A 14,530-nucleotide genomic window follows, 5' to 3' on the forward strand; every position below is an offset into this window, starting at 1 on the left:
GAGCGTTTACCTTCTAATAAGGTGAACTGGGAACGAATCCCAGCGATCTCTGATTGATACGAATTCCGCACCCAGCTTGCACCGACCATAGCGGTGAAGTAAAATATCCTCAGTGGTAGACGGAACATGGGTTAAAGTTCCCTTGCCGTCAGTCTAACCGTGGGAGGGTTTCGTGGCTTTCCTCTACATATCACGCAAATGCGGGTTAGTTCCATCCAAAAGTCCTCCACGAAGGCAAAGTTCTCCCCATACTTGATCCAAGAGTTTCCTCGTCTTCTGGATTGGGTTCAAAATGACAAGGCTGCGGAGTTGAAGGTTAGTAGTTGTGAACACAAAAAACTAGGTCGGCTGTTCAACGACGGTTGTAAAATTAGTGTGAATATTTTCGTTTTAACATAAATTTTTTGCAATCAGAATACAATTTGCTAATCAGAATACAATTCAAAATGGCGGTGTTTAAATGCCAAAATAAAATATATGTCTAATTTTTCAAAAATATTACTTTAATTGATTTTATTGCTATAGATTTAAGGTTGAAAGTAATTACTATACACATATTATTCAAAATATATTGAAACATTATTTAGCGTAAACAATAAATAAAATTTGTATTCTTATAGACCAGTTTTAAAGAAAACTATCATTTTAATAAGTTATAAGTAAACTTTTGGAGTGACTATTGAATTTTATCTGAAGCACGTATTCACAGAATTAAGCCAATCCACAAACGTTAAACTCATGTTCCTCAAAATCAATATTTTTAGTTTTCGTGCTAAATATTTTCAGTTTAAATGCAGCTACAGCCCTAAAATTTCGTATGTACTTTATTTATCATATGTTATGATAGGCATATTTTGATTTTTATTATTTAAAAAAAATAATTCTTGAGGTTTAAAAAGAATTATTTTCCTAAACAACCTATGAGTTTGTTTAATCAAAAAATTTGTACAAGTAGACAAGTAGTTTTAAACTTTTCAACAATCTTTTACGGCGTGGAAAACTATGTTCACTTTAAAAATAAGCTAGATGTTTACTAAAATTTTAAACTTTGATTAACTTTGAATTTTAAACTAATTATTGGTTAAATGAGATTTTAAAAATTGCGATTATAATTGTGCAGTCTTATAAATCGGCTGGAGTAAGAAATAAAGATAATTTGCAGACTTGGTTGATTATCTCTAAAACTACAGAACCGATTTTAATGAAATTTGATGTGTACATACATTATACAATACAAAATAAATAATCATACAACTATTGTAATCCACACGCATGATCGTGCGTAACACTCGCTGGAGTCGGAAGGTATAAAATTGTCACAAAAATGATAAACTGCCTTATTTCAAGTATGAAATCACGCTGCAAGGCCTGTGAGAGGGGACTATACCTCCTATTAACATGTATTTTGGTACCGCTGTTTCATACCTTCCGACTCCAGCGAGTGTTACGCACGATCATGCGTGTGGATTACAATTGTTGAATAGTTATTTGTATTGTTTTGTTTCAATGTATGTAATCGACAAAGTCTGTAAATTCTCTTAGTTTCTTACACCAGTTTATTTATGCATCTTAGAATAAATAAGTAAATATATAAAATAAAAAATTAACCAAAATACTTTTTCTAAACTAACTGTATTGTTTCGACAGTTAGTTTTCTAAACTAACTGTCGAAAACTATTAAAATATTTTGCTTTTTCTTAAACCTCAGCACCCTTGAGACCCCTTAAGCACATAAAAATGGCATAATTACTGAAACTCAAGATATGAGAATATTCCACTTTCTTATAGTGAAAGATATTAGAACATGCCACGTTCTTATTCTATTGCGTCTCTTGATTACTATTAGAAAGTGCAGTTAAAGGGAAAAATAGCTATTTGTCTAGTTCTTCGAGTAATCAAGGGATGGGTTCGCCAAGGAAAGTTGTTGGTATTGCTAAATAAGCAATATTCAACATAAGGGATTACTGAAAAGATTGGCTGCAATTAATCCACAGTCTTAAAAGTTTTATTTTTTTTAAAATTCTTTTTTAATGGTGGGCACTTGGGATGTATTGTCCCATTGGCCTCATATGCCAAAACTGCTACTCTCTTCTCGTTACCCAGTGGGAGCAGTGTCGTCCACGTCACACAGCCACAAACCCGTTTATAGGGCGGGTCACATTCACACAAAGAAGAAAGGACATAGAACACAGAGAGAGAGAAAGAACCATCCATGTCCTGAGCGGGATTCGAATCCGCAACCATCGGCTCCGCAGTCGGGCACGCTAACCACTCGACCACCTGGGCGGCAAAATTGAGGTAAGTTTTTCACTAATTTTTTTTTCCAATGACCACCTGTGTTAATATTTTTTCGTCAATTCAGGCATTCACAGGGCAGATTTGTTGGCCTCTCTTTCAGGGGCACCATATTAGGTGGACCAACGCTGCTCCCACAATAAGGACAGATAGTACAGAGAAGGAAAGAACATCCATGCCTTGCCCGAGATTCGAACCGAGAACCTTCCTGATGCAAGGGCAGTTCCCTAACCCCTACACAGGCCAGTCGGCTCCTTGAAAGTGAGACGGGTAATATTAGAAGATGGGTAAGACTACAATTCTAACTACAGTCGAACTTCTATTTTGCGAATTTCTCTATTTTGATACTTTTTTCCAAGAACAAAGAGCATTTAGGAAATTTCTTCGTAAAATAGCGAAGTAAATTGTCTATTTAAGGAACTTTTCTTTGAGAGCCACTTTCCCTATTTCCCAAAATATTTCGGAATATTTCAAACGCATTTTATGGAGGAAATGACCTCGAATTGATTTTCGCATCTTAACTCTTAGTGAAAGCGGTAAAATCCCTTTTTATTAGCCTTTCATACAGGAATCCATGCCAAAAATCAATTTACGAGAAAGCATAACAGAAACTTCTAAAGCATGAAACTATGATGTTGCAGATCGTACTATTCGTAACAGTTTTGCGAAAGAAAGATTCTTAGCTCGGAGGACGAGGATGGCATTCTTATAGAAGAAAAATGTGGCTAAGAGAGAACCACGAAATTAACGATGATGTACTGATTAATGGTTTTCTTTTTATTGATTCTGCAACCACAGAAACATTAAGTGAATCTTACATTTTGGACAGTGTGAAAATTGAAAAGACCAAAGCATTGTTAAATTGTAAAGATGAAGACAGAAATGATGAAGGAATCACCAAACATTCATAAGATAAAATCATTTGAAACAATTCGATAGTCGATAATAATTTTCAAGATCAATTGCTAGTTTAATTACGTCTAGTGTTCATGAAACCTGTTTTGTGTTATTTAAGTATTTCATATGGTGATTTTCTATTCAACGAATTTTCCGTATAATGAACTTTTTATCGGAATTTAGCGACTTCGTTAAATAAAGGTCCGACTGTCGAACTATTCCCTACAACTTTATTTTATCACAAAAACAAGCCTTTAAACAAAGATTCGTGAAAACATTCTCTTGTATTGCAGACAGCAGTTGTATAGATTGAAAGAGGATCTAAAAATCACCTTCTCTCTCTTAATGGCTCGAGTTTAAAATTTACTAATTAATTAGCGCAGATGATATTTTAAGTTTCGAAACTAAACATAAAAACGTACTTTCATTAAAATGAAGACACCTTTTTTTTTTTGCTTCATGGATTTGAATTCATGAATCGCAAAATTGAGCGGTATTATAACCGCTGTTGAACAGCAGACCCAATTTGTGGGTTTATGACAGCTAACCTTGTAATTTTGAACCCAATCCAGAAGACAAGGGAACTCCTGGATCAAGTATTGGGAGAAATTTGCATTTGAGGAGGACTTTGGTTGGAACTAACTGGCATTTGCGTTACATAGAAAGGAAGACCACAAGAACCTCCCATGGTTAGCCAGACGAAAAGGGGACTCTAACCCATGATCCGTCTACCACATTTTAAGTCAGCACTGTGGTCAGTGTTAGCCGGATGCGGAATTCGTATCGAGCAGTTATCGTTGGGATTCGAACCCGTTTCACCTCATTGGAAGGCAAACGCTCTTTCCCCTGAGCCATCGCGGCTCAAACTTGAGTGGTAGCCGCAATCTAGAAAATAGGATCAAAATAGTTTGGCCAAGAGAAGGGTCGAATGCTTGGACCCCTTTTTGTAATTATTACTGTTTACGCATTTTGCCATATCTGAAGAAAATTTTTAAGCGAATCTAAAATAGAATTATACTAAATCGTAAAATTCGTGATTCCAAGGATACTTTCATGCAAAAAATAGTTATTTATTTAAAATAAAAAAAAGTGTACATTTACCAACACTTTTTGGGATGTCCATCATTAAACGAAACACACAAGATGTTCATGTTCTGAAAAACTTTCAACGATTCAAAATCAACGTGCTTAACAATTTTATAAATTTCAAACTGTACAGGGGCGTACGAAAGGGGGGTGGTGGTTTAGGGGTTTAAACACCCCCCTTGAGCTCAGACAAAGTGAATTTACAAAATAATACAGACAGAAATAAAAATTTTAGTGGAAATTATGCTGGCTATTATTTTTTAAGACTATATATTTTTATTTGCTTCATGCCTACTTTTTTTTCTCACGGTATTTCTCAGAATACTGAAAAAACATTTACTATAATAGGGTTGTACTTTTGAAACCAAATTCACGTGATACTGTTACGGGCGAACCCCGATCGCTGGTTCCTTTCTGTCCTGCCAGTCACCATAGTTTTCGAGACTGGCTGGCATTCGCGAGGTCTGGAATCCTAGACGTTCTGTCGTCTTTGAGACAATTCGAGAATTTTGTAGATGCGGTAAAAAAATTAGATGAAAGGGGGAACAGTGGAGTTAGTTAGTCAGACTAAGAATTATCTCTGCCGCTTGTCTTTCGGAACTCGTCGCTAAATCTGTTTTGTTTTGGAGATACTGTGCTCGTTGAGGTTATTCATTCCAGCCCAGAAACTTTGAGATCGTAGCTTAGCGGATATTTCTGTGCCAATATATATGTATATATTTTTGCTGTTCTTGGATCTTTAGGATGTCAAAACTCAAGAATTTAACAATTTTTAATTACTTTGAGAAAAAATCACGACCTGAAATTAGTGAGGTGTATTAAATACGGTGATATGATCTCAGATCTCGGGGTTTCAATCATAACAAACGCCTTTTAACATAATATATATTTAATAACAAAAGGATGATGATAATGGTACAGTTTCATGGAGAAAACTGATTAGAAAACTAATGATTTTACATTACTGCGCAGAGCGCCATCTATTGAGTTTTAGAAATTATAATTAATATGGAGAAATATTATTAACACACTTCCCCCTGATTAGTCATTTCTCATACAATTTAGTCATTTCATATATTAATCAAAGTTATTTTTCTCAAATGTAAGGTACCAATATTTAAAAAATAATATAATCTTACTTTTCTACAATATGAGCCCTTCTTAATTATATAAAGATTATAATGCAACAATATTAATCGAATTCTTAAAAATAATATGTTTCATGAGCACTAGTTCAAACCTTTAACAAATTATTACCTTATAAATGAAATTATTGAAATTTAAGTAAATATCAATTGATGAAATTAAATTATCANCTCAGAATACTGAAAAAAAATTTACTATAATAGGGTTGTACTTTTGAAACCAAATTCACGTGATACTGTTACGGGTGAACCCCGAAATAATATCTTAAGATAAACTTAATTTGCAAGTTAAATGATTATCTTAAGTAATATTGTAAAATAAGATGTTCAAATAATAATAAATGTGAATTTAAAGTTCAAATAGAATGTTTATATTAATTTAATTGTTCACTTCTAAATTATATAATAAATTTATAGGACGTTTTATTATTGACGTATCTGTTTTCGAAGCACATGCTCTTATTTTGTTATCACGTCCTTGAAATGTTTCCACATGCTCCTTGGAAGTTTGTCATCATGAATCAAAACAATATCATTTACCTTAAATTTTTGATTACCTTTATCCAAATTTACATAATTGACAGCTCTTAAATTTAAAAGATAATCCCTTTTCCATTTCTTCCAAAATTGATTTATAAGTCTTTCTCGCCATTTAAATTTTTTAATTATCATTTTTTTGTCAACCATGCAGTCAGTACTGGGTAACTTGACTGACGGTAAATTTATTAATCGTCTTCCAAGTAGCATGTGGGGTGGCGTTAGAGGAAAAGTATCTGGAGAGTCTGTATCACGTAAGTAATAGGCCTCGAGTTAATCACAACTTCTATTTCACATAGAACTGTTTCGAGTTCTTCACTAGTCAAAGATGTTTTCCTCAGTAATTTCCGAAGAATGATTTTCATTGAACGAACCATTCGCTCGTAGAATCCACCCCACCAGGGTGCTCTTTCAACGATGAATTTCCACCTTATTCCTTTTGAGGAATAAAACTCACTCACTTCAGAGCTGCTCAAAATAGTTCACATTTTTTTCAATTCAAACTCTGCTCGTTTGAACGTCTGAGCATTGTCTGAATAAATAACAGAACAATGTCCTCTTCTGGAAATGAAGCGACAAAAAGCAAGTAAAAATGCTTCAGTTGTTAAACTAGGAACTATTTCCAGATGTATCGCTCGTGTAACTGCACAGGTACATAGCATGATGTCAGACTCTTTCACAAATAAGGGTCCAGCAAAATCCAGGCCAGTAACTGAAAATGGAGGTGACTGTTCTATTCTGTCTTTAGGAAGAGGTGCCATAATTTCTCTTCCTGATCGAACATTGAATCTTTTACATACGACGCATCTTCCAATTATTTACTTAATAAATTGCCGACCTTTCGGAATCCAAAATTTCTCTCGGACCTGTGTTAGTGTGTCTGAAATACCAGAGTGTAGGGTCTTTTCGTGTACTTCTTTCACAATCAGTTCTGTAAATTTAGTTTTTGATGGTAATAGTATTGGATGCTTTTCAAAATAGTTCAAATTGGAGTGCTGTAGTCTTCCACCGACAAGTAGAATCCTTTTGGTAGAAATGAACGGATTTAAGTCTCTGATTTTTGAGCACTTCGATAAGTTTTGTCCTTCCTTTAAGTAATCTATATCCTTACGGTAGTTCCTTGCTTGCACGTGTCTCAACCGAAGGTTTTCAGCTTCTTCTAATTCTTCTGCAGTTAAAACATTTTTGATTCTCTCTTCTTTCTTCAGTCTCAAATTTGTTATAAATCTTCTAATCCAGGCTGTTATTCGGAAAGCCTTCCTAATAGATCAAAATTTGTGGATATCGAAAATTGAATCGTGAACATTATTTTTACTTGCATAATTAACTGCAATAAATTTCGATCTCTTTTCTTCATCTACATCTGCTCTTCTAAAATTTTCTTCATTTTTCGGCCATTTTTCTTCGCTTAATGTCAACCATGTTGGTCCATTAAAAATAATTGCACCTGAGAGCAAATCATTAGCACTGCATCCTCTTGATATGATATCAGCTGGATTATCATTTCCCTTTATGTACTTCCAATTAGTAGGATCTGTTAAAGTTTGGATCTCACTTACTCTGTTTGAAATAAATGTCTTCTACTGATTTGCATTTGCTCGAATCCATCTAAGGGCTATGGTTGAGTCAGAATATGGAATATAGTTGTTATTTATTTGAAACGTTTTCCTTAAAGTATCCAATAATCTGGAACCTATAAGAGTGGCCATCAGTTCTAATCTTGGTAGACTCAACTTCTTCAATGGTGCAACGCGTGCTTTTGAAGTAACAAAGCTTGCGTAAAAATTTTGATTTCTTTCATATCGAATATATGCAATCGGTCCATACGCCTTCTCACTTGCGTCACAAAATATAATTATCTTATAATTCCCTACTTAGGAACAGCTATCTTCTTCATGAAAATAATATCTTGGTAGTGAAAGTTCCTTTAATACATTTACTTCCTTATACCATTTTTCCCGTTTCAGTCTTAAAATATCTCCGAATTCCTCATCCCATTCTAAGCCTTGTTCCCATATTTCTTGAAGAAGAATTTTAATTCTAATCGTGAATGCTGTTATATATCCCATTGGATCAGATAATTTCGACGATATGCGTAATACGCCTCTTTTAGTATTTTTCACATTTTCCAAAGAATCAATTAAAGAACTTAAATCTAAATTAAATTCATCCCTTAAAGTATTCCAAATTAATCCTAAATTTCTTCACTAGGATATTTTTCAAATTTTGTGTCTTGCCATTTTTGGCATAACTCCTTAGAATTACTCTTCCACTTCCTAAGATTTATTGATGCATCCTTTAATATTAATTTAGTGTCCCTGGATAATAGTAGTCCATCTTCAATCGTATTTGTACCAGTAATAAGATCGTCGACATACAAATTTTCATTTAAAACCTTACATACCAAAGGATGAGATTCTTTATAATTTTTGATATGATACTTTATTGTTCCAGCCAGTAAAAATTTTGATGATTTTACTCCGAAAGTTACGGTTCTATTGCGAAAAACCTCAATTTTCTTGGGAGGGAATTGCTCTGACCAAAGAAATCTAAGATAGTCCCTATCATGTTCATCAATTAACAATTGTAGGAAAGCCTTTTCACAATCAGCAATTATTCCTACCTTGCTGCTATCCTATTTTTAAACTCGGGAAATTTTAATAGTAAAATTAAAAGATTAGGGTTTAGATTGGGACCCGATAATAAGTTATCATTTAGAGAGTAGCAATTTTTTTCTTTTGCCGAAGCATCAAAAACTATCCGTAACTTTGTAGTTTATCATTTCTAATTACTGGATGATGACGTAAGTAATAAACCATATTTGGAACTATTGATTTATCATTAACAGGTTCTATTATTCTTTCCGATAATTGCTCTTTAAAAATACTAGCATAATTATCATGCAAAGAAGGATTTTTATTAAAACGCGATGTTAAACTAATTAACCTTCTTTTAGATAAATTAAAATTGTCAGAAATGTTTACCTCATCTTTAAATGGTAATTTAACTACGTATCTGCCATCCTGAAATTTTATATTTTGTTCAAACTGTTTTAAAGTTTCTTGCTCTAAAGGTGTATTCTGAATTTTATCATTTATGCCTAAGCTTTCAATATCCCAAAATTTCCGTAACTGTAAATTTTTATCATCACAAGAATTATTTTCGCTAGTTAATTCCTCACAATTAAATTTTTCCTTACAATAACACAAATTTTCAATGATAGAGTCATTTCTTAAATCTGAATGAGTAATCCCAGTTATGCTTCCTCCGAGTAATGTTTCGACATAAAACAAATCTTTAGTCAACTCCTTTATGTACCCAGTATGGAGTTTCCAATAATAATCTGCTCCAATTAATATATCAATGGAATTTATTCCTTTCGAAAGACATAAATCAGTAAGCGCTAAATCCTTAAGCAGCAACTTTATTTTATTATTATGCGGTGGGAAAGATGCACGTGTTATGGTACTTGTAACCAATAATTCGAACTCTGACCTTCGAGTAGACTATTTTTTATTGCTTATACTCGCCTTTATTATATCATATGTTTTTTCTTGCGGTTCACGGATTCCAAAAGTATAAACTAATAAATTTTCCTTTCTAATTATCGGGAGATTAAGCTTTTTAGCTAATTCTCTAGTAATGAATGACCTTATCGATGCGGAATCAAATAAAATATTTATCTCCTGCGTTTCGTCTGCCAAATGCAAATTCGCGACACATGTTTGTAAAAACACTGATTGAAATTCCCCTTTTTGTCCCTCTTCGACATCAAAAACACTGGCTACAACTGTATTTTTCTTTGCGGTTTCTTGCGAACTTTCGTTTTGAGTTTTCGGAATTCCAAAACAAATTATTTCGTGATGAGATTTACTATTACATTTTTTACAAGGACTAATTTTACTCCTACATTGTGAACTTAAATGTGATTGTGATTTACGGAAACATTTAAAGCAACGACCTTCGCGCATTAATCTATCTCTTTTTTCAGAAACCGACATTTTTTCACAAATAAATGAATCATGTTCTGATTTACAAAATACGCAATTAAATTTTACATGAGTAGCCAATGCTGAAGCTGTGGGAATATTCGATCTGAACTGTTTTTTTGTTATTTATTACTTCCCTGGAATTATAATAATTATAGTGTTTATTTTTCTTAGCATTATCATGGAATAATGTAGATGATTCGCGTACTTGAATTTCTTCCTTAATAAATTGAATTAATTCCGAAACATTAAATTCTGATTTTGATTTTCGTTTGCTGTTGTATTCTTAAGTTAATTCTTCTGGTTTTAGTTTTAATAATATAGGGCATAATAAGTGTACATATGTTCCTGAGACTACATTTAAGCTTTCTAAAGATCTAATGTTTACTTCTAAATTATCATATAAATTCCGTAATGCTCTAATATCACTAGAATTTTTTACGGGATTAGGATTTAATAGACGATTCATATGATTATTAATCACTAAATCTTCACACCCAAATCTATCTGTTAACAATTCTATACTTTTCATATAATTTTCTTTAGTCAAAGCAAACCCTTTAATAGCATTTAATGCAATTCCACCAAGTAAGCTTTTTAAATAAGTAAATTTTTGTACCTCACTTAAACTTTCGTTTTCATGGGTCACGATTTGAAATTGATTCCAAAACTCAAGCCATAATGTTGTTTCCCCGTAAAATTTATTTATGTTTAATTTTGGAAGTTTAACTGCATTACTGTCTGGAACAAATTTAGATTTTTCGTATTGTGCGCTGTTAAATGATTCTTCTCCTCTTCTACTTTCTTTATTGTTTTCTCTCAAAAATCTTGCGATTCGAGATTGCCACATTATTATTTTTTCAGAATATTCTTCAATTCCAGTAATTTCAGTTTCTATTTCCTCACTTTTAATTAGTGGTTCAATTCGATTTTTTATTGCTTTTAAACTTTTATTTTTATCAATTAACTGTTCCTTACAATCTATTAATTCCTCGATTTTTTCTTTAGATTCCACATTATCATCATTTATTAAATTTTCNTGATTTTCGGAAACATTTAAAGCAACGACCTTCGCGCATTAATCTATCTCTTTTTTCAGAAACCGACATTTTTTCACAAATAAATGAATCATGTTCTGATTTACAAAATACACAATTAAATTTTACATTAGTAGCCAATGCTGAAGCTGTGGGAATATTCGATCTGAACTGTTTTTTGTTATTTATTACTTCCCTGGAATTATAATAATTATAGTGTTTATTTTTCTTAGCATTATCATGGAATAATGTAGATGATTCGCGTACTTGAATTTCTTCCTTAATAAATTGAATTAATTCCGAAACATTAAATTCTGATTTTGATTTTCGTTTGCGGTTGTATTCTAAAGTTAAATCTTCTGGTATTAGTTTTAATAATATAGGGCATAATAAGTGTCCATATGTTCCAGAGACTACATTTAAGCTTTCTAAAGATCTAATGTTTACTTCTAAATTATCATATAAATTCCGTAATGCTCTAATATCACTAGAATTTTTTACGGGATTAGGATTTAATAGACGATTCATATGACTATTAATCACTAAATCTTCACACCCAAATCTATCTGTGAACAATTCTATACTTTTCATATAATTTTCTTTAGTCAAAGCAAACCCTTTAATAGCATTTAATGCAATTCCACCAAGTAAGTTTTTTAAATAAGTAAATTTTTGTACCTCAGTTAAACTTTCGTTTTCATGGATCACGATTTGAAATTGATTCCAAAACTCAAGCCATAATGTTGTTTCCCCGTAAAATTTATTTATGTTTAATTTTGGAAGTTTAACTGCATTACTGTCTGGAACAAATTTAGATTTTTCGTATTGTGCGCTGTTAAATGATTCTTCTCCTCTTCTACTTTCTTTATTGTTTTCTTTCAAAAATCTAGCGATTCGAGATTGCCACTTTATTATTTTTCAGAATATTCTTCAATTCCAGTAATTTCAGTTTCTATTTCCTCACTTTTAATTAGTGGTCCAATTCGAATATTTATTGCTTTTAAACTTTTATTTTTATCAATTAACTGTTCCTTACAATTTATTAATTCCTCGATTTTTTCTTTAGATTCCACATTATCATCATTTATTAAATTTTCCATTTTTGTTATCAATCGAGTTCTTAAAGAGTGAATTGTTTTCCTTTTATTCTTCAAATCATCGTATGAATCCATTATTTAAATCAAGTGCACTCACCTTTAATCAAATTCTTAGTCCCACGTTGGGCGCCAATATTAAATACGGTGATGTGATCTCAGATCTCGGGGTTTCAATCATAACAAACGCCTTTTAACATAATATATATTTAATAACAAAAGGATGATGATAATGGTACAGTGTCATGGAGGAAACTGATTAGAAAACTAATGATTTTACATTACTGCGCAGAGCGCCATCTATTGAGTTTTAGAAATTATAATTAATATGGAGAAATATTATTAACAAGGTGACAGCATCTAGTAGTACCAATGTAAGTTTTTCTGTTGAACAGAAATGTGATACTTCCGTTGAAGAAAACGTTTCTAGCGTAACAGAATCTGATGAATGTGAAAGCGGCCCTCAAAGTGTTACTTCCCACCCATATGACATTGGACTTTTTCTCATAAGATAATACATGCGAGAATAAAAAACTGGATATACTTAAAAATGTTTGGGAACCCAATCCAGCATTTGTTTTTTCCTGAAAAAGGAAAAAGAAAATTGAAAATTCAGTACAAATGGCTTTATCGCTGGAAATGGCTTGCATATTCAGAGGTTAAGGGTGGTGCTTTTTGTGTAATTTACGCCCCAAGTGGTGCCGGTTCTGGAAAGCAACCTTTAGACCAACTGTGCAATGTGAAATTTAACAACTGGAAAAATGCTGTAGAGCGATTTTCTGAACACGAGAAATGTCTTTATCGCTAAAAATCGATCGAAACTGCTGGGACATTAAACGATATTTTACCTGGAAAGATGAAACCTGTAGCAAGCAGAAGAAAATTAGAAAATAGAAAAAACATTACTCCAATCATTGAAACCATCCTATTTTGTCGAAATCAAGGTCTCGCTCTAAGAGGACATAAGGATTCGGGAATAATTGCTGAACAACCAGGTGAAGAGAACGACGGAAATTTTCGGGCATTGCTTCGTTTCCGGAGTAAGAACGATTCGACTCTTAAGAACATTTTAGAGTCAAGCAGAAAAAATGCTCAGTATACCAGCCCTCGATTTCAGAACGAAGTTATTGAGGTTTGCAATATTTTAATCCTGCAAAAACTAGTCAGCAAGATTAATGATGCAACTTGCTTTTCCATTCTTGCAGATGAAACAACTGATATTGCAGGTATAGAGCAATTATCGTTATGCTCTCGATATGTCGATAAAGAAAATTTTAACATCACCGAACAGTTTTTGCAATTCATTTCGATGCATGACTTAACCAGAAAAGCAATAGCAACAACAATATTAGACCAATTACAGTCTATGAAAGTTGATATAAAAAGTTACGTGGAGAGGGGTACGATGGTGCTGCATCAATGAGTGGGGAAATTAATGGTGTACAAGCCCACGTAAGAAGTATTGTCCCATCAGCACTCTATGTATATTGCTCTGCTCATAGCCTCAATTTGGCTGCATCAAATTCATGCGAGATAACTGGCATTAGAAATTGCTTAGGGACAATTAAAACATTATAAGACTTTTTAAATACGCCAAAAAGACAGTATGTCCTATCTTCAGCAATAGAGGAGATGGAAACCAGCTCTATCTAAGAGGGAGAAAATTAAACAGCTATGTGCAACCCGTTGGATGGAAAGATACGACTCAGTAACCGCTGTGGTGGAACTTTTCGAGCCTATCGCCGAAACACTACAAAAAATATCAAAATGGAAGGAATCAGCTACCCAGACTAATTCTTTACTGTATCTAATTGCCAGTTCGTAATATCTCTTTTGTGCATTTACAAAGTTTTCTTCATAACAATCCATCTCTGTAGATACCTGCAAAAAACAAGCATAGATTTGATAGATCCACTTCCATGTAAATCCCTAGAAGACGCGATAATTTTCCCTGTTCGACACCCGAAACATATTCCAGAGTTAGTGTTTTTATTCCATTTACAGAAAATTTTATAACACAATTAGACTTGTATCGCATTGTGATATTTTGAAAGGATTTCAGTGTCTCCTACCTGCCGATCCTTTCATTTGCCAACCTTCAAACATAAAGGCTTTTGAAGCATTAGTTGAATTTTACGCTCAAGATTTGGATACCTGTAAAGAAAGCCTTAAGTCTGAACTAAAACTCTGGTATAAAAGATTAAAAAGGAATAGTGAAGACGGAGGTAGTGTTCCAAAAACTGCGGCGGATGCTCTTGGAATGTGCAATAAAGATATAACACTAAATTTTTTCAAACTCCTAGAAATATTGGTCGTTCTACCTATTTCAACGAGTGCAAACGAAAGATCCTTTTCGACTTTACGCCGTTTGAAGACTTATTTACGCAACTCAACGGGAAATAATAGAATGAATGGATTGGCGCTCTTAAGCATTCATAGAAAATTTACCC

This window comes from Parasteatoda tepidariorum, chromosome X1, assembly GCF_043381705.1.
Source record: "Parasteatoda tepidariorum isolate YZ-2023 chromosome X1, CAS_Ptep_4.0, whole genome shotgun sequence".
Classification (NCBI taxonomy): Eukaryota; Metazoa; Arthropoda; class Arachnida; order Araneae; family Theridiidae; genus Parasteatoda; species Parasteatoda tepidariorum.